General features: G+C 40.2%; 1 long non-coding RNA gene and 1 pseudogene across 1 annotated transcript in view; both read left to right on the top strand.

Annotated features, from left to right (window-relative positions):
* The first annotated feature begins 3,195 nt into the window (after window positions 1-3,195).
* The window catches only part of LOC141557271 (uncharacterized), a 36,161-nt gene continuing 19,171 nt past the window's right edge, over window positions 3,196-20,185 (top strand). The window contains exon 1 of the long non-coding RNA XR_012486752.1: window positions 3,196-3,624. This is a non-coding gene — a long non-coding RNA (uncharacterized LOC141557271). The remainder of the gene's footprint in view (window positions 3,625-20,185) is intronic.
* Window positions 10,717-11,427, top strand: LOC141557267 (pleiotropic regulator 1 pseudogene; annotated as a pseudogene).

Below are 20,185 nucleotides of genomic sequence, written 5' to 3'. Positions count from 1 at the left end.
CCAAAACTGTTGGATAGAGCAGGCAGCTGTGCAGGATGGGGGAATTAAAGGCAGCTTAGACTGAGGTGAGTAGAATTTAGCTAGAAGAGAAGGATCTTCTTGTTCCAAAGTCAGTCTTAAAGGGCACATTGTACCTGAAAGAAGAAATCTGATATCTTTGAGTTGCTAAATTCTTTAACCCAGAAGCCTCCCAGATCAGCCGTCATCTTCCTAACTAATTGTCATTGGTCCTCTATTTTCTACTGAGAAAAATTCAGGCTCCTCTGAAAGATATTCACCTTCCCTGGGATTACATTTTTAATCATTATTTTTTGCTACTCCTTTCCATGTACTCGATGCTCCAGTCATATTGGAAAAACTCTATTCCTCCAACATGCCTTTTCCTAAGCTATTTCCTAGGCCTAAAAAGTCCTTCTGCCTCTCTGCTTACTGAATTCCTACCTTACTTTTGAAGCACAACTCAAATGCCTCCATGGAGCCATCCTTGAACCCCTACTAAGTAATAATCCTTTTCCACAGCCCCCACATAGCATTTTGTCTTTCATCTCTCTAATGTACTTACTTAATATTGTGCATTACACTTGTCTATATTTGGATCTTCTCCTTCTGACTCCAGGAATACAGAAACTGTTTTTACTATAAATTTGTGTTTCTTTCAGGCCTAAGCTGTGTCTGCTTTAAATACAGCAAGAGTTTAATAAATGTTTGATGACTAAATGATAAAATGGGGGAAGGAAGAAGTAGCCCAGATATTCCCAATTCAGCCTAGGTCAGCTCAATGTTCATTATATAACTACTATTACATACAAGGTCTTGTGTATAGAAATATGAAAAATGCCAGTCCTTAATAATGTTGATGAAATGAATGCTAGAAAGGTGGTGGGCTATAGGTAAGAATGAGCAAAGCATTGTGAGAAATGGCCAACATCTCATTCTAGTTTGTTTAGTTATACTTCTTTGTTTCAAAGGTGGGTTCTTTTGGGGTGAGAAGGGGTGTAATATTTCAAAGTAATAGCAATGAAGAAGATTAAAAGCATCAACTTTTTTTTTTAAGTACATAGTCCATTTTCTCAAGGGGCATATAATCTCTGAGGGGATAAATATCTGCAGACAAATAGCTGACACACAACAGAATGTTACTGAAACAAAGGAGAGATTGGAGAGAGAGAGAGCACTTTCATCAGGGGAGATTAAGGAAAATTTCAGGGAAAAGATGGCATCTGAACTGAGCATTGAAGAAAGGGATGTCGAATGGCAAAGATGAGGAGAGCACACAGACGCAGACATACACACTCTTTCACTCTGTGCCTTCTTCCAACTTCGCACCTCCTCCTAAAACACACATATTTAGTCTCTCCCTAAAAGGCTGTATAATGGGGATTAGCATCCTGGAGTGTGCTGGCCAAACAAGCAATGCAGACATTGTTGTGGAAGGCAGACGGTTGCTGCCCACCTCAGGGAAGTCTGTGTGAGTCCCAACCCCCTCTTCTGAAGAAGTAGTCACCCCTCTCACCTCTATGAGAAATCAGCACAGGCCCTGTACGTCCTTCTCAACCCCTCGTCACACCCCCTCCTGTGAGTTTCAGCCCCTCACATTCAGGGAAATCAGAAGCAGGATGCTTGGAACACCGCAGGCAGCCTCCTGGTCCCCTTGAGGGCAGGTGGGGGAGAGGGGGAGAGTCAGTTTGATTAGGTGATGAGTGGGTTTAATATATAAACACAAATTGCCGTAGGGCCACAGGAGGCAAAAGAATCCTCCTCCTTTTTCCTCCCTTTCTTTCTTTCTTTCTCTCTCTCTTTTTTAAATCTTTAATGTCTCCAACCAGCCAGCAGTGGGGGAGGTGTTGTGAGTGCGCTATATTTCAAAGGGCTGTCACAGCTGGAAGGATTTTCAGAGCATTTCCCAGCCAATCTATTGTGTATAAATATATAGATGTATATATAGGTTTCATTATCCCCTTCAGGGTTCCTAGAGAATATATTCTTTTAATATGTATAATATATTTGAGCTGTTATGTGCCTGGAGGTGGGGGATGATGGTAGATGGGGGCGGGGGCACCAATTCACAGTGGATATCTCGGATATCTCAAAGTCATTTCCAGGGGCAAAGCAATACCTGCCTTTGTGGAGGGTGTCAAGGAGAAGGAAGAGGTTGAATTGTCCTGGCAGTACTGGTTAGACCCATCTGGAAGGCTTTGTCCACTTCTGGGCACCAGGAAAGAATAATTGGGACAGAGAGAGGATAGGAAACCATAACATACAGGGATCCAGTTGAAGGAATGAAGAATGTTTAGCCTGGAGAAGAGAAGACTAAAGAGGAACACGGTAGCTGCTTTCAAGTATTTGAAGGGTTGTCAAGCAGAAGAATTATATTTGTTTTGCTTGGCCCCACAGGGCAGAAGGAGGAACAATGGGTGGAAGTGGCTGAGGCTGATTTCAGTTCAGCATAAGGAAAAACATCTTAACAATCAGAATTGTCCCCCAAAAGTAAAGTGGGCAGGCTCAGATGGTAGTGAACTCCCCATCCTTGGAGGCATTCAAGTGAAGGCTAGATGTAGAGGGGCTTTCCTGTTTTTCTCTGTGTTAAACTAGGTAACATCTGAGGTCTCTTCCAGCTTACAAATTCTGTGATTCTTCATCTAGTCATAAAGCTAATTGGGCTTGATTCTTAATAGTTAATTATCAGGACTGTGCCACATTGGTACAGTAGCTGAACTATTTTGCTAAGAAAGCCAAGACCATGGGTTTGAGTCCCATGATTGGATCAGCTTGGCAGGCACCCTTATAATTCCATGTGGCAATTTGGAAAATGGAGTCTGAATAGGGGTAAATAAATATAGATAGTTCAATGCAAACCTTTCCCCCTTCCCCTGCCAACAGTCTCAATTATCAGAGAATTATTAGCATCTTAGCATGTCAGAGATTTCAAATCTTGACTAATCCGATCCCCTAACTTTACAAAGTATGAATCGGAGTTCTAGAGCAGAGAAATGACTGTCTAAAACTGAATAGGGGATATGAGGCAGAGCCAGGATTCTCACTTAGGGCTTTCACCTCTAAGTCCAGATCTCTTCCTCTGATCCCACACTGCCATCTTTCTGTTGTAGCAACAGCTCTGTCTACTATTTCAGGGCTGGTTTAAAGAGTGGAGCAGTAAATCTGCCAGAGTAAGAAAGATGATAGGAATGAGTAGAGATTAAGTGGTCCATTGTGACTGGGAAAGAGAATTGGCATGAAATTAGGGGTGGGCCAGGGAGGAGAAAATAGAAAAGCAGATCCAAGCCTGACAGAGGCTCCCTAGCTTCCTTTCCACTAACATGGATTGAAATAATTTGGGGCCACATCACCCTCCACTCACTTTGGCCAATCTGTGATCCCCTAACTATTGTGGTAGAGTAGTAACAGTGCTAGGCAACAGGACTATTTGTCATGGCTAAAACAGCAGGGCACCCTGAGGGAGAGACAGGAAGCAGCATGTGCTACCACCACCTGGACCACCATTCCTCATATCCTATCAGAGGCAGTCCAGGACCTGGAACCCAAGAACCCTGGGAGTAGGGATGCTTCTAGCCCAGTGTCTGTGGTCATCCTCCCGGGAAACCACCCCTGTGGAGATTCAGCTTGGTAAGTGATCCTGTGTATACTATAGCCACGGCCAGTGAAGACCAAAAAGGAAATGGCTCAACATCAGAAATGGATGTGATTTTGTCAGTGGAAGTAAAATGAAAGGAGCATTACCGCTGGCTTTGCTGCTGCACCTTCAGATCCACAAGACTTTTCCATCTAACTGGTAGCTAAAATTTTCTTTTGTGTTGTTTTCTCCATTAGAATCCTTTGACAGCAGGATGTGTCTTGCTTTTCTGTTTGTACCCCCAGCTCTGAACACAGTGCTTTGTACACTGTAAACATGTAATAAATTCATTGCCCATTCTTTTATGCTGAAGGGGGATCCTTTCTCAGGGGGTAGGTTGAATTTGATGTCCTCTATGGTTTTCTTCCCACTCTGAATTTCCATGTCAGTGTGACCTCAACCACATCACTTTCCAGCCTTGGGCCCTATTTCTTCCTCTATAAAATAAAAATAAAAGGATAGAGTAGGTGATCTCTAAGTCTCCTTTCCTAGAGGAGGTACTTGACTTGATCATAAAGGATGTATAGAATTTGAGTAGTTTAGATGGATTTTCTTGTCAGGTTCCAAGCACCATGGAATAATGGGGGAGAATTCTAATCTAAGAGTCAGAAGTCCAGGATTCCAATCCTTAATTGCAGCTCTGCTACTAGTTATGCCATCTTTTTAGCTCTAAATCTGTATACTTTTGATCCTATAACTATGGCTTTGAGCTTTACCTTCACTCACTCACTCATACGATTCTCCTCTCTGGAATATCACCCTGCTTTTTTTTCCTTCTGTCTATACAGATTCTACCTATTCTTCATGACCCAACTCAAGTCCTACACCTTGTAGGGCATCTCCCCTGATAATTGCAGTGCATAGGGACTTTCCATTCCTCCAGCTTTTCTATCACCCTGGTATGCTGCCCTTGACTGTCTTGTAAATTATTTCTGTATTTTCATATATTGTAATTTCTCCCTGTAATACAATATGGAACAGTAGATATAATTCTGAATCTGGTTGCAATGCCATCACAGGAAAGTCACTTAATCTTAGTTGAGTACCTCAGCTTCCTCTTCTATAAAATATAGTTTTATGGAATCAGTTTTGTTGCAAAAAAGTACTTTGCAAACTTTAAAGCTTAATAGCTTAAAATTGAACTTAAAATTTTGGAAAACCCTGCATAAATGTGAGTTATTGAATTATTATTTAAGTTGGTTGATTTGAAGAATATGTAAATAGATTTCCTCAGGCAACTCCCCACAACCTAATCCATTACATTAGAGAAGGAAATTCCTATACAAGGATTTCTCATATTTTGGTTTTTATATTTGTTTAACTTTTGTCTTTGTATCCCCAATACCAAGTAATAATTACTATTATTGAACTATTGAGAAACTACTATTGAGAAAACTGAGACACAGGCAGTGGTTAAGTGATTTGCCAGTATCACACAGCTATTAAGTGTCTTTAGCTGGAAGTACTTGACAAATGTATGCTGATTAATATGCATATGGAAGGCAATATGGTTCAGTGGAAAGCTTACTGGCTTTGGAATAAGAGGTTGGATTTAAATCCCATCTCTGATGCTTACTGCTTGTGTGATCTTAGGCAAGCCATCTGACCTCCCTGGGCCTCAATTTCCTCATTTATAAAATGGATGGAGTAGAACTAGCTGATTTCTAAGGTCTCTTCCAGGTCTAAATTAATGATGATAGCATTCTATGTCTTTCCCTTATCATAAGCTTCATGAGGGACAGAGCTGTGAAGGTGTCTCTTTTTGCATCCCCAGAGCACCTGGCACAAACAGGGTTTTAAATCCAGAATACTTACTCTGATATTTTAGTAGATACTAATGAATTTGAGTTCCTTGCAAATAGAGATTGTTTCATTAGTTGTCTTTGTATCACCACAAGCTGGCTCGGTGTGTGGCACACAGTAGGCCCTTAATAAATGTTTATTGAAAGATCTCTACCCAGCAGACATTCCCCTCACGGGTACAGATCACACACACTTATACAAGTCTCATTCACATTCTCCCATAAATCTTCTCTGAGATTATCCCTCCAATATATGCTGGAAGTCTTCCTCAGGTTATTTAAATATTTTATGGATATCAGTGCAGCAGTTGTGCAGTCCATTCCTCAATCTTGCCCCAAGATTCTAATAGGAACAAGAATAGGCCCTGGAGCTGTGGTTTCACTGGGTAGGAAATTCCTTCTCAACCCTGCCTTCCAACCCTCGAACTTGCATGCCTACTTGAGACACTTGCAGGTACCTATCAACTAGGAAATGCCCGGCATCAATGTGAGGAAATTCTCTACATCAATACAGGTTGGCAATGTTTCCACAGTTTGTAGCCTTAGAAAGTTGCATAAGCATTGAGATGCTAAATAACTTTCCTAGGGTTATATAGTGAATATAGGTCCAAGGTGGCATTTGAATTCAGGTCTTCCCTGTTCCAAATCTTGCTCTCCAACTACATATCCATGCTGCTACACTACAAGGCACATAATGGCAATGGCAGCAATAGCTGGAATTCATACTGTGTTTTAAGGTTTGCAAAATGCTTTGCATGGATTATCTCATTTGAACTACACAGCAACCAAGTGAGGTAAGTGCAAAAGTTATTGTGAGTCCTAGTGTACAGATGTGGAGATGATTTGCTCATAGTCAGCTAGTGTCTGGACTTGGTCATTATGGCTTCAAACTCCAGAGGAAGGTGGGGTAGTTAGGAAATGATGAGTGGGTAGTAGAGGGAAAGAGAGGAAGCACTGGTTGGTCTCTTGATTAGGTAGAAGGTGGCCTGAAGCTTAGATTCTCCTCACTCTGGTCCTCCCAGTATCCTCAGGAGAGAGTGGTTCCTGATGATGGACAGGCATTTCCCCAGAGCTATCAGCCTTATCCCATCCCATTCGTGGTGTAATGGTGACCTCTTCTGGAAGAAATCAGGAACCACCATTTGTCTTCACTAAACCCTACAGAGGGATAGTTTGCACACTTGAGAGGTTAACCGTATGAAGCAGATTGAAATCCAAAGGGGGCTGTTTGATGATCTTTGGGTGTGTGTCGCAGCCACTTGTTACATGAGGGACAAGGACTAAACCTGTGATTTCATTAGCAAAGGAAACTCCCAGAGGGAGAACCTCCCTCTACCAGTGCCTGTCAACATCTTCTCAGTAACTTTTAATCTTAGAATGTCACCCAGGTCACCAAGAACTTAAAATGATTTGTCCAGGATAAGACAGTATCAGAGGTAGAACCTGAAGTTCTACTTCAGGGAAGTCTTGCTAGCCCCAAGGCCAGTTCTCTAGCCACTCATCCATTCTGCCTCCACATGAAAGACAATCTTTCAAAAGCTCCCTAAACTCACCTGGAAAGTCCTCCATGAGCTCTCAAGCAAGGTGAAATGTACTATGTGCAAAGTAATAGCAATGTTGTGGGATGATTGGTTCTGAATGACTTTGCTATGCTCAGCAGTACAATGATCTGAAGGACTTAAGATGAAAAATGCTGTCCGTACCCAGACAAAAAAAACTGATTGTGGCTGAATACAGATTGAAGCATACTTTTTTAAAAAACTTTTTTTTTCTTGAGAATTTTTTGGAGAGAGGGAGATAAATGTTTTCTTTCACAACATGACTTTTATAGGAATATTTTGCATAACTTCATATATGCCTCTTCAATGGGGGTGGGGGTGGAAAGGGAGGGAGAAAATTTGGAACTCTTAAGTTTTAAAAACAAATGAAAAAAATTATTTTATATGTAACTGGGGAAAATAAAGATATCAAAACATAAGAAGTTCCCTGAACTTCCCTACACAAAGACATCCACAACCACAGAAACCCAGAGATAGTCTAATTCAACTCATGCCTAATCCATAATTCCCTTTACAAGAGAAATGTTAATCATATCACCCATAGACCAAAGTGTCCCCTGAACTAGATTTAAGTGAAATTAAGAAATGTTTAACAAAATTAGATAAAAATAGAATAAAACATTAATATATGGTTTTCTAGGTCAACATATTCCCTTATATATAGTTTAGTGATCTCCTTTCTATTGGAGTTTGACCCCATTATACTACAATATCCCCGACATGGGATGACCAATCACTAGTTGCTTACTCCCACTGATAGGAAATTTACTGCTCCACAAGACAATCCATTCCACTTTAGTAGTATCCAATAAATTTTGTCTTATGTTGATTTAAAACTTGCTTCTCTACAATTTGCACTCTTTACTTGTATTTCTGTTGTCATTCTACTAGAATAGTTTAACATTTCCTTCTCCAGTTTATTTTACAGATGAGGAAATAGGCAAAAAGGTTTAAGTGACTTGCCCAGAGTCACACAGTTCATAAGTGTCTGAGGTCAGATTTAAACTCAGGAAAATGAGTCTTCCTGATTGTAGACACAATAACCGTTGAGACATAAGTGGTAATACTTGAAATTAAACTAAATGGTATGCCAAATCCTAAATCCCAACTTCCACCTATTTATGTATGACCTTTGATTAGTCTGTTTCCTCATTTGTAAATTTGAGCATAACTTCCCTACTTCACATGTTCCATAAGCTTCAAAATACTCTTCTCTTTATCCTTTGGGAGGCATTTATGAGCCTTTCCTATTTAAAAATAGAATAATTACTCTTTCTGAAAGCACTTGTTTATAATGCATTTTCCTTACAACAATCCTTTGAAATAGATGCCATTGTTATTTCCTTGTTTTATAGATGAGGAAACTAAGGAATAGGGAAAGTAACTTTTCTAAAGTCACAAGCTTGTATCAGAGAAAGTAACTGAATTCAATTCTCCTGATTTCAAGATTTGTGTTATTTCTTCTATACCACAATGCCTTTCTGGAACCAGCAAAATCACTTCATCTTGTGGGAACTAGTAGTTAATTTCAAGAAAGGTGGTTTGGAGAGGCTTGGAGAAAAGCCACCCAGGTTTTGTTACCTACAGACTTCAGAGAGTCTTAACCTAACAGTGAAAATCAGAGACACACAGCAACAAATTGGTTGGGAAACTGAGTCTTGAAAAATTCTAATGTTTAGGGGATAGGACAAAGTAGAGCTATGGAAGGAATCAGAAAAGGAGAATATTAAGAAAGCAATGTCACAAATGAGGTGATTCAAAGCTGTTCCAATAGATTTGTGATGGAAAGTGCCATCTGCATCCAGAGAGAAAATTATGGAGACTGAATGTGGATCAAAGCATAGGATTTTTATCTTTTTTTGGATGATGGTGGTGTTTGTTTGCTTGTTTTTCTCATTTTTTCCTTTTCATCTGATTTTTCTTACATAACATGATGAATATGGAAATATGTTTAGAAGAATATTGTACATGTTCAACCTATATTGAATTGCTTGCTGTTTTGGGGAAAGAGAAGAAAAATTTTGAACACAATGTTTCGCAAAAGTGAATGTTGAAAACTATCTTTGCGTGTATTTGGAAAAATAAAAGCTATTATTTTTAAAAAGCAATATCACAGAAAGAAAGGAAGGGAGAGTCTTTGAGTAAATAGGTCTTCATGCTGTTTCATACTGCCAAGAATTCAAGGACTGAGAAAGGACAATTGAGAAGCTTGGAGAAAGAAGTTTCAGTCAAAATAGTAGGTCCAGAAGCCAGGTCTTTTCCTGTTTTGTTGTCATACAGGTGTTTTGGTCATGTCTGATTCTTCATGATCCCATTTGGGATTTTCTTGGCACAGATATTAGAATGGTTTGCTATTTCCTTCTCCAGCTCGTTTTACAGATGAGGAACTGAAGTATATAAATGACTTGTCTAGGGTCACATAACTAGTAAGTATCTGAGGGCAGACTCAAAATGACTTAGTTCTATATCCATTCTGCCTCTAGTTGCTCCTACTGGAGATTGCATCTCCATAAATTTGTTTAAGAAGGATGTTCTTTTCTCATAGCTGGCAGTTTAATAAAGTCTCTTCTTCCCCCATAATTAGTTTGGAGAGTCAACTCTGATAATCCTGTTATTGGAGGATTGCTTTCATCTTTCACCACCAGATGTCTCCATAACACCAGCTAAAACGAGAAGCCTTTGCTCTAAGGCAGTGATTTCCACATTTTCTGGAGTAACATTCTTTTTTTACATGTCTGTGCTTACACTTATACATTTATGTGTGTATACATATATATGTACATATATACATGTATATATATACATCAATAATTTTAGACTATATCTTGTTCAAATGAAGCTAAGGATTATATTTTTAACAAATCTTAAATGTACAGTAAAAAATATAGTAACAGATACTTGCATAAATATTCTATAATTTTCATATTTGTAACAAAATGATAGTCATAATATTCTTAATGTAGTGAGTTGGCTCTTTCTGGAGAAAGTTTCTCAAAAGATAGTGTTTCTGATGTTACTGTTACTCAAAATCCTTTTTCACTACTGAATGATACTTCTTTTGCAACAGGAGAAACAATGATTCACACACACACACCAAAAAAACAAACAAACAAACAAACAAACAAACATATTGTGAAGGATAGTCAAATTTAAATTATTTTGCTTGATAAATCAGAGAATTTTATTCGCTTACTCAAAACCATAAAATTTTAGGTTCTAGTTCTTGTTTTAAAGTGTTATTACAAGTTCTTTTTTTAACGTAGTTTCCCCCCCATTTAAATGTAAAGACAATTTTCATTTTATAAGATTGTAAGTTCCAAATTTTTCTCTCTCCCTCCTTCTCCTCCCCAGGATGACAAGCAATCTGATGTAAATTATACACACATCACAAGTTCTTAGATGACATAAGATCATGTGGTGCACATGTGTACATAACATCATATCTGGCATCAATGGCCATTTATGTCATATCTAGCCTGTGCTTCCCAATGTCAGAAGTGCCTGTGCAGCTTGCACAGCAGGCTTTCTATCTGGTCTTGGTTAGGGAGTGGGTGTCCAGTGGTTAGCATCATGGTAAAGAAGGCAAATATTCTGTGCACATATTTGTGTTCAGAAGATTGAAGAGGGCTCATGACATATTCAAAGGAAGTCACAAGCTGAAGATGTCTATCATCCTTTATACTAAATATGATCCTAAGCTACAAATACCTATTTTGAAGGAAAATCTTACACTCTCAGAGTGCACTGGGTATACATGGGCAAAAACAATCTCCTGCCAGTCAAGGACAAAAACTTGAATAATTTAGTGACTGGTACACATCCACTGGGACCTGTTGTGGCTTTGATTGCTGATACTAAATTTCAAAGCAAACCAAGTGAATTTGCTGCACCAATTTTAGCTGTGGCCCTCCCTCCTTCACAATCCAGGATAGATACAAGTACTTCAGCTAATGTAGGTGATAGTTACAGACATACTGGGCTTCCTGAACATTCAGAGTGTCTGGGTTAGCTATGGCTATGATGGAACCGAGGGTACTAAGAATGCTACAATGATGCCCCCATAGGCCTAAACCATGGTGGCATTTACCATGGAAAAGTATACCATCATCAATGGACACGTAGGCCAGGACTGATGTATTGCAGCAGAACCAGGAAATCAGTGGTTTGTTACTGGTTCTGCTGAGCATCTAGACTGTAAAAATACTTGACCTGGCTAGTGGCAAATTAAAACTGACATTGACTGGACATAACAATATATGGTGTAAGAGGTGATAGTGAGAGTACTGTAGGAGAGGTGATATCCTTTGGAGAAGAGAAATAGATGAACTGTTGGGGGTGTCACATATTATCAGGAACATCTAAGTGTAGTTTGGATTTGCAGGCAACAAGTGATGTGCTTGTGACTTGCAGTAGAGAGTCAACCACACTGATATAGGACATGAGAACAAAAGTCAAGTTCAAGATTGTGCAGCAAATTCACTTGGTATGCTCTGAAACTTAGTATCAGCAGCCAAAGCCAAAACAGGTCCTGGCGGATATGTACCAGTCACTAAATATTCAATGTACATACATTGGCAGGACATACAAATGCAGTGACTATGGTAAGGATCAAGCAGCAGATCCACAGATCAACCATCCACAGGAAGCCATGATAGGACCACATAATTATGGAACTTATGGCAGGAAAATGTCACATTAATGAATTACCAAAAAAAAAAAAAAAATCAGAGCAGTGGCTTTGCATCCAAGGCATTGTACTTTGGCAGCTGGCTTTTCAAATAATATTAGACAGTGGAAATTCCCTGAGGGACACTTCATTCAAAATCTTTCTGGTCATAATGCTATGATTAATACATTAACTATGCATTCAGATGAAGTGTTGGTATCTACAGGGGATAATGGTGCTACACATCTTTGTACAATTTCCAAATAGTCCACACACAGCTGTGCAGCCTAGATCTTTGGACAGTGAATCAGGAATATTTGATTCAGCAATGGAAGAGATTCAACCAGTTATCAAGAAAAAGAGATCTTAGAGAAATGTATACATAATCGTGCCATTGTTTTATTTTGGCTTTCATTAATGAATTCAGTCACATTGTGCATTCATCACACATTACAATTCCCTTAAAAACATAAAAAGATGGAAAAAGCTCACATTTATCATTTACCTATGCAAATGAGTTTCACTTTCATTCATATTTTAAAATATCTTAAGTTTTGAAAATAAAGATAATTCCTTCTATCCACTGATCAAGTTTAATAAGCAATATTTCATCTTTTTTTTCTATTTAATTGACAAGGCAGGTATTTCTTAAAATTGAGAAAAAATACAAAATATTTTATAAGTGTATTATCTACAGTTCTGAATTTCTCACAGTCACTTTATTTCTGTGGATCAGAGTGAATTTATATTTAAAAATGCATACATTTATTTAAACTACTAGGCTTTTCAAGATTGTTCATCAAATACTTTCAGGAGGAAATTTTTGTTGTAAAAAAAAACATTCGTTTCATGTGTGCTATCACTAAGGAAAAAAAGGCCAGCTCTACTTTTTTGTCAAATACCCTTCTAAATATGTTGCGAAAAGCCGATGCGTTTCAAAATAATGTTTAAGAGTTTTATACTTTCCCTCCATACTGTAACTCAATTTTGCAAGGATCCTTTCTTTTAATAAGATAGCTTTTTTCCTCCCCTAATTAGGCATGATTACTGTATAACTTGAAAAAAATACTATCTCGGGGATGAAGGAGTCCTACCAAACTCCTTTTATGACACAGACATGGTACTGATACCTAAACCTGGTAGATCGAAAACTGAGAAAGAAAATTATAGACCAATCTCCTTAATGAATATTGATGCTAAAATCTTAAATAAGATATTAACAAAAAGACTTCAGAAAATCATCTCCAAGATAATACACTATGATCAAGTAGGATTTATTCCAGGAATGCAGGGCTGGTTTAATATTAGGAAAACTATTAATATAATTGACCATATTAATAATCAAATTAATAAGAACCATATGATCATCTCAATAGATGCAGAAAAAGCATTTGACAAAATCCAACATCCATTCCTACTAAAAACTCTTGAGAGTATAGGAATAAATGGATTATTCCTTAGAATAATCAGGAGTATATATTTAAGACCGTCAGTAAGCATAATATGCAATAGAAATAAACTGCAACCTTTCCCAGTAAGATCAGGAGTGAAACAAGGTTGCCCACTATCACCATTACTATTCAATATAGTACTAGAAACGCTAGCCTCGGCAATAAGAGCCGAGAAAGAGATTCAAGGAATTAGAGTAGGAAATGAGGAAATTAAACTATCACTTTTTGCAGATGACATGATGGTATACTTAGAGAACCCCAAAGACTCTGCTAAAAAGCTACTAGAAATAATTCAAAATTTCAGCAAAGTGGCAGGATACAAAATAAATCCACATAAATCCTCGGCATTTTTATATATCACTAACAAAATGCAACAGCAAGAGATACAAAGAGAAATTCCATTCCAAACAAATGTTGAGAGTATAAAATATTTGGGAATCCATCTACCAAAAAATACTATCTCGTGGCTCACTTTTGATTGCTGTGCGAGTAGTGACTGAATTAAATGGTGAGTCTGGGAGCACCAGGGTCCTCCCAGCTTTAAAATTGTGTGACTGAGTCATGGCCACAGGAAGAGTCACTGTGGGTTAGGATGAGCCAAGGATGGCTTCCTGGGGGAGAGGGGGAGCAAGCAGGGAAGACAGAAAACACAAACATTTAGGGAGCTTGAGCGGTCCGATTTAGGCAAAGCAGCCATTCGGCGTAGTGGCAGATAATAAACACTGAACCTCACAAGGCTGGGAGGGGGATACCATCATCCCAATTTTGTGGATGAGAAAACTGAGGCAGGCAGTGGTTAAAGGCCTTGTCCTGGTTCACACAGCTAGCACGAGCCTATGCTGGATTCGAACTCGGGTCCTCCTGCCGCCGCCTGCCAAGTTCTAGCTGGCCGTGGCCAAGGAACTGCAGGTCCTCCGACCCCGCTCCTCTGCCTTCCCGCCCCTCTGGCGCAGCCGCTTTCTCCGAGTCCTTGGGACCGCATCGTCGCCAACACGGCCGACGCGCCGCGCGCGCTCCTCGAGCCGCAGGCCCGCTTCGCTCGCCCATCACCGCCTGCAGCCACCCCCAGGTGCCCGCTTTCGAGGCGCGCGAGGTCTCGGGTACGCATGCGGGGCACGCTGCCGCTTCCCGGGGCTGCCCGACGTGGTGCCTGCCGGAAAAGAGCTCGCTTTGGCGGAGGTCGGGGCGCGTCACGTCTCGTCTTCCTCGAGGCTGGCCTGGGCGACCCGGGGCCCGAGACCGAGCTGGGTGCGAACGAGGGAAGGGGACGGGAGTCCCGAAGGCAGCGGCGCGCGGGCCCCGGGGGGTTCAGGGGGCGCCGAACTCAGGCGAACACCGACGACAGGCGCGCTCGGGGGCGGGTCCTCGGCCCGTAACGCTGAACTGGAGAGAGGAGGGGAGGGAGGAGGAGGCGTTGGGCTTCCGGCGGCGGCGGCGGCAGTGGCGGAGGCGACGCGGCCATGGCGACGTTTGCAGGTAGTTCGGCTCGGCTCCAGCGCGGCGGGAAGGGGTGGAAGTACTGTGGGCAGCCCTGACGGGCCATGTTGTCTCCCCGGCTCCTCAAGAGATGCGGGTCAACTAGAGAGAGGAGAGGTGGGGGTGAGGGGAAAGTCCTCCTGCGGCGCAAGCGCATAACTCCGGAGCGCCGCTCACTTCCAATAGCATCCTCCTAGGCGCAGGCGCAGAATGTTCCTTTCCCTTCCCCTATGCGCCCCCCATCCTCCCCTTCTCGGGGCAGGGGGCTGGGAAATGTCACTCTCTGTCCTGAGGAGGCAGTCTGGAGGGGAGGACTCCAAGGAGTGGGATAGAGCCTTTTTTCTAGCCTTCCTGCGGATTATCCGCGGACTCCAGCGCTGGGTTTTCCTCGCTTCAGTGGAGTCCCAGAGAGGTAGGGAGCACATAGACTCTCGGGGAGAAGGGGAATAATTTGTTCTTGGAGAGGATGAAAATACCTAGCATCTGGGCGCGACTTTCCCTCCCTAAACCTTTGTATCTTCATCTGCGAAATGGGAACAGTAACACGTCTTGAGATGTTCCGTGAACCTCAGATAAAAGAATGTGTTCGAAAGCTTTTTGAGCTTCTAAAACTAAGACGCAAGCTATTATTAGTACGAGATTATGTGTAGGGGGAGGAGGGCAAGCTGCTCTGGCTCCTTTTATTGCATGAGTCAGTGCTCCCTCTCCCTGGGCCTCGCTGCCGGCCAGCCCGAAAGTAGAGACGGCACTTTAGAAAAGAAAGTAGGAATGGAGACTTTATGGAGGGGGGGTTTATTGGCGAGGGGAGGGGGTGTTTGAACGTCGTGTAGGGAAATAGTTAAAACAGGCTCATAAATCTCTCAAACTGGAGGGCCTCCGAGGCCGCCTAGTCCTGATCCAGGAATTTTGCAAATGAAGAAACCAGGAGGGGGAAGGTAGGTGTCTTTTCCAAGGTAAATATCCGAGGTGACTCTTTACCTAGTCCTTAACGCATGTCTTGTGAGGTAGGCAGTGAAGTCCTTTTATCTCCTCCTTAGAAAGGAAGAAATGGAGGCAGAGCCTTAAAGTTACTTTGGGCCTCACAGTTAGTGTCAGGGCCTCAGACTTGGGAGTGCTCTCTGCATACATCACAGTATTTCAGCAGGTCATAGTACTGGAAGTTAAGAGAAGGAAGGGAACTTCCTACCGGCAGGACATGCCCCAGACTCATATAGTAACTCCGCGTGGCAGAGGTGGGCTGCTTCTCTTCTCCCGCACTGTATTCTCCCGCTCTCATATCCCAATTCAGGCTGTCGTCTGCCTGTCCAGCGTAGCAGCAGTTTTTTTTTTATTCATACAATTAGCTAGTTACAATGAAGTGATTTTGTGAGTGAAGTAAGTGGTTTTGATGGAGAGGGGCATGATATAATAAATGGCTTTGTTTTGTAATGGTTGGCTGAAAGCTGTTGGGAAACTATAGTTTGGGGTCACTAGGGAGGTAATGAATGCTATTGAGCTATAATAATGTTAAAGAGGGAAATGCATTGTATTTTCTTGCATTAAGAAAAGAAATAATTTTGCCCCATTGCTGCCTAATGTAGTGCTTATTGTTAGTGTGTTATTAATAAATATTTATTGATCAATTGATTATTGATTTGTTGATCACTTCTTAGAACACAACCATATTCCATGAATGTGTCTGAAAGGACATTGGCATTTTAAGCCAGAGCTGTCAAATATATGACTGCAATATTCCCAAGTGTGGCCCAAACCAGATTAAAATGTATTTGGGAAATATTTCGTCTAAAAAAATTTTTTTAATGACATATAAATCATAGTAATATATGATTTCCTAAGTCAATTTGCAGTCACAGGGATGACCCCACTATTTAGCCTGTTTTTACTTATTTCTGTTTCCTTTCTGAGTAATACTTTAGATACTTCCTTTCTAAGCCGAGTAACACATTGATACCAGCTGGATTGTGAACCTTATTTTATTTTGTTTCATGGCCTGTCTTACTCCTGGATATGAGGGCATTTAGGAAGTTGAGTGGGATATTCAACTCATACCACCTTCAGAGGAAGTTATTTTTAAAGAAGATAGCTGTGAAGTCTGGAATATCATCTGAATTTTTAGGTAGAGAGGTGTAAAGACAGTAAAGGTAGAATCTAGGACATGGTTTAGTCTCAGTCCCTGTTCTGTTGTGAAAATTCCTGTTTTGTCTTACAGAGTTCTGTAAAGTGTATGAGAGAACTTCTGTGTATACTCACTTGATGTTGCCCAACCAGTCAGTCAGCCCTTTCTACAGCAAGCCAAAGATTTATGTCAGAAAAGCTCTTAGACATATGGCCAAGATACAGAAAATATTGTCTTTTATTACAGCTAATGGTCAGTTAGACATTGGTCCATTCTTTGAAAAACTTAGTTGTAGTGCTGGTCAAGGATCAGCTTTGATAGCTTTATTAGTAAGCCACAGAAAGGAAGTTTTACTAGCATTCATAAAATATCCTTTAAAGATAAATCTTAAAAAGAAAAGAAAAAGATAAATCTTAACTTGACTTTCTAAAATCTTACATTCTTCCAAAAAAAATTTTGGAATATTCATATTCCACTTAAGATTTTTCATTTTTGAGGCACCGTGTGACTTCATGGATTAGGAATTCTTTGAAATTCAAAGTGTGATTAAAGAACAAGGGAAGCCCCTAGAGAGAGGATAGTGGCAGCATTTCTCTGGATCATATAGAAAGAAGCCAAAGAAGAAACCAATTAAAACACAGCATTGTTAAACTTTGCATGTATGACTTACTGGTGAGAGCTTCTTTTCCTTCTTTTATAAAATTGCCATTCTTGGTTGGGATTGTGGCTCCCAACAGCAAATGTCTTGTTTGAAAACAACCTAATCTTATTACTATCCCATTTCAGAAAGTTATTGCTGTTACCTGCTCCCTCAAGTAACTCTTCACCCAACCTTTCCACCTGCCATCAGCTAAGACAAGAAAAAAGATGACAGTCCATATTAATGAGGAGATACATCCCCTTACATACATAAGGCCTTGCATGTTTTAGATGCCTAATAAATATTCAGTAGGAGAGAGAGTTGAATTACTTATTGAAGTTGAAGAGATTGTTGAAGTACTTATAGGATGCTATGTTTAATAATATTTTTAAAATACTCAAATGTGACTAATTTGTGAAATTAGGCTAAGAGGTCTCAAAATACCCCAGGAATCTATGCTTGGTCCTGGGCTCTTTCAAATTTTTATTAATGGCTTGAATAAAAGCATAGATGATAGCTTATCATATTTGTAGTAGCACCAAGCTGGAACTTGACACTCCCACAGTGGATGACAGAATCCAAAAGGATCTCAATAAACAAAGCATTGGGCTGAATCTAATGAAATGAAATTCATTAGAGATAAATATTAAGTATTATTAAGTATAAATATAAGTATTGCCCTTAGGTATGAAAAAACAGCTTCAGAAGTACAAGATGAGGGAAGCATGCTCTGAATCTGGGAATTTTAATAAACTACAAGCTCCATGGATTAGTATTTAAATGTGGCAACAAAAACACAAAGCCTAATGTAATCTTGGGCTGCATTGAGAGATGTAACTTCTGGGAACAGGTAGGTGATAATCTCACCTCAATTTATTCTGCCTTTTATCAGGTCTCATCTGAAACACAGTGTTCAGTTCTGAGCATACTGATACATATTGAAAACTTAGAAAATAACCAGAGCAGAGCCCTTAGGATAGTGAAGAAATTTCATTAAGTAGCCATACAAATTTTGGTATGCTCACAGTTCTTTGAGAACAATTCAGGAACCAAAGAAGTTTTTGAACATTGAAATCTTACTTTGCAAAAGTTGATGGGTTTCAGAAAGAGCTGTTTTTCTTGGATTAGTAGTCTTTCAAACATGATTATAGTCTGGTTCATTTAGTCTTAAGAGAAAGACTTTTCCCATGTTTTAAGAGCTCCATGTTTGCCTGCTTCTTGTTTAGCCTCTGTTTTAAGGAAATTAACCTGTCATAGAATACTAGAACTGAAGGATTGGACATCTTATTTTTTAGTTTATTCAGTTTACACTTGAGGAAAGTGAGAGGACCAGAAGGGTTAAATTATCTATTCAAGGTCACAAAGCTGGTAGCAGAGCCAAACCTCATATACCATTCTTTTGTCTTTTTCTCTTAGAAACAAGTTGTTTCAGCAGAATGGGGGTGAGGTGGGGGGAGGGTCCACCTGTCAGTTACAAAGTAGTTAACAAGCAACAATGATAAATTATACACTACTATTAGAGCCGTTTGGCATAAGAGATTTACTAGCATTATCTGGATGGTGGTAGTCTCTATTAGATCCTTAAGGTGATGGGGTAGGTAGCTTTGTACTCAAAGTATGACTAAGGGATATGAATTTGTAAAAGAAAATGGCACATCCTTTGAACCCCACCTGTGTCTTTGGCTGGTGAACAAATGCCTTGTGAGGTATGTAAGCCTAGGGACAGATCATAAGTCTAGGAGTGTTGTGCTTTATTGGTTACCTGACTAAATGAAAAGGTGGAGTTCAGGAATAGGAAATACTGAAGGAAACTTAATAAGTACTTGCTCTTGGTGAGATCTTCTTGGATCTAGAAAAACCTGGTTTCAAAGAACAGCCAGCACTTTGATCCTCTTGACGTTATAAAGACAGGTAATTCATCTGGGGAAGTGGGTACTTAAAATAAACCATGGCCAGTGCAGTAGCTCATTTGGTTCACCAAAAGGAGGGGTCAGTAGGAGCTTAGAATTGAAAGGGACAAAAGAGATTTTCTAACCTAACTCCCATATTTTATAGACTGGTCTTGGTGTGTTCAAAAGTTTCATAGTCTTAGTAAGGGCCTAAACTGGATTTTTTCCCCCCCCTGAGGCTGGTGTTAAGTGACTTGCCCAGGGTGACACAGCTAGGAAGTGTTAAGTGTCTGAGACCAGATTTGAACTCGGGTCCTCCTGAATTCAGGGCTGGTGCTCTATCCACTGTGTCACCTAGCTGCCCCTAAACTCAATTTTAACCTTGGTTTCTTGTTTTCAAGTCCAACATTCTGTCCTCTCTATACTATGAGGGCATTTCTGGTTCAAGTGAAGAAATAAGATTAAATAGCTCTGAGAATTTTACCAATTCTGGGATTTTGTTACTTGAAGGTAGGGAGGGGAACTTCTTAGCTTGTAGAATGAAAAAAATTCTAGTAAGATGGTGGGAAGTGATGCTTATACTTGAATATAATGAATAGGAAAGAAGGAAGAATAAGCAAAGGCAAGGGAGACAGAAATGAGAATAATTTATGCTAGAGTCTTTGAGCAGACCTGCTTTACTGGTATGGAGTTTGTGTACTTGCCTTCTTTACTCTAAAATCTTAAGTAAACGGATTTTGTTGATATTGAAATAATTATTTAGCTGATAACAGTAAGAGTAGGACAGTTGGAGGCTGGAGCAAAGGTAGGAATGTGCCCAGCTCTGAAGCCAAGGCCATCCTGTATTTTATTGGCTATTGCTATGGGTGGTGGTAAGGAACCTATTTTCAAGTGCTCATTTCATTAACCCTTTGGTTTTGGTCCCCATTTAAATTGTATTTCTGGATTCCTCTGG

This window comes from Sminthopsis crassicaudata, chromosome 2, assembly GCF_048593235.1.
Source record: "Sminthopsis crassicaudata isolate SCR6 chromosome 2, ASM4859323v1, whole genome shotgun sequence".
Lineage (NCBI taxonomy): Eukaryota > Metazoa > Chordata > Mammalia > Dasyuromorphia > Dasyuridae > Sminthopsis > Sminthopsis crassicaudata.
The sequence above is the reverse complement of the archived record's forward strand: the minus strand, read 5'-3'. Positions and strand labels throughout refer to the sequence as shown.